Raw genomic sequence first — 1,669 nt, forward strand, 5'->3', positions numbered from 1 at the left:
ATCACTAGTTAAATCAGTCCTTTTATAGCAACACCTTCATAAAATAATTGTTTAACTCAGTTTGACCAAGTAAAAACTTGGTGATTATTTTATGACGATGACAATATTTGTCTCCAACCTGTTGTTTGTTTTTCATGGAGCTGCTGAGAGAAGCTAACGTGTCAGATAGTCACAGTTAGCATCTTGTGACTTTGATTCATGCAGGTTTTATCTCCTGTTTCCACTACAACACACTGGATTTGATTTTTCTCTCATCATTTTAAAGTGGACGTTGCTGTTTTCTCCTAACTTTTGTTGAGCGAGCAGCAGACTGTAAACACGTGTTACAGACCACAGCTAATGTGAAACTACTAAAAATAAATAAATAAATCAACAAACACTAAAACTAAGGATATTCTATCTATAATTTCCATTAGTTTTAGTTATACAGTTTTGGGGTTTTTCCATTCTATTACAGTTTTTATTTATTTTAGTAAACTAAAATGTTTTTTTTATTTCAGTTTAGTTAGTTAGTTTTAGTGAACTATAATAACCCTGCTCTACATAAAGATCCTGTYTGCACAAATAAAACAATTAAATTAACCCAACAGAAAAAAGGTTCAGATTCTCTGGTAATGAGGACAAATTCTGCTGAGTCATGACTTCCTGAGGTGTAATTTAACTCAACACTTCCTCACAACGAAGCAAACACTTCCATCATTAAAGGTGGGACTGAGAGGAGCAGAGGGACGGGGGGACGCTCCTCTCCAACCAGGACGAGACTCAGATCTGAAGAGTCTCCATTAAAGTCAGGGAGTGAGACATCACACCGTCTCTGTCTCTCTGGGTAACCACTCTCTGCACGCCACATTAATCTGCCTAATCAGCTTTATCTCTTCTCATCCCTCCTCTTGTTCCTCGTTTTCTCTGCACTCCATCTCTGTTTCCACTCATTTTCTCCTCTGAGAGGATGCAGACGTTTGTCCTCTCACAGGTCCAGCTCCTCGTAAAATAAATAAATAATGAAGTTAATGAAACTCTCCTTCATCTTTTACCTCTCAGTAAGTGTTTAACCTGCAGCCTGAGCTCCGTCTTTAGCTCAGACATAAAATCATCTCTGTCTCACTCAGAGCCTTCGTCCTTTCCTGCAGGTCTTCATCAGCCTCGCTGACCCGACGGTCTGGTTCTGACTGTCTGCTGGGCTTTGGTCTGCACCGACTGACTGCAGGTGAGGGAGAACCAGGTCAAAGACCGGGCCCAGAACAACACAACAAAACAAAAAATAATACTTACTGACTTCTGTGGCACCATGGAATGAAAATATCAAAAATTATTATTAAAAAATATTATTATTTTTAAATAATCAGTTTTATTCCCAAATATTCCCTCATAAAAATACACTGGGTCTGTTTTTATCTTCTAATGCYACTTTTAGCTTTTAGCTAAGCTTTTAAATATCATTCAGCTACTTTTAGCCTTGACCTAATATTCTGCTACTTTTAATTTTTAGCAGCTTTTTGACCCTTTCAGGTACCTTTTTGAGATCTTGTTGCAGCTTGTGGCCAGTGGCGGCTGGTGGATTTTTCTCCAGAGGGGGCTACAACTCCAAAATACATATCTCAGTAAGCAACCAAACGTATTAAGTTGTATCATACCAGTGTATTTATCAAACAAATGAAAATAATAAAAC

Source organism: Austrofundulus limnaeus, unplaced genomic scaffold (genome assembly GCF_001266775.1).
Source record: "Austrofundulus limnaeus strain Quisiro unplaced genomic scaffold, Austrofundulus_limnaeus-1.0 Scaffold1923, whole genome shotgun sequence".
In the NCBI taxonomy this organism is placed as follows: Eukaryota; Metazoa; Chordata; class Actinopteri; order Cyprinodontiformes; family Rivulidae; genus Austrofundulus; species Austrofundulus limnaeus.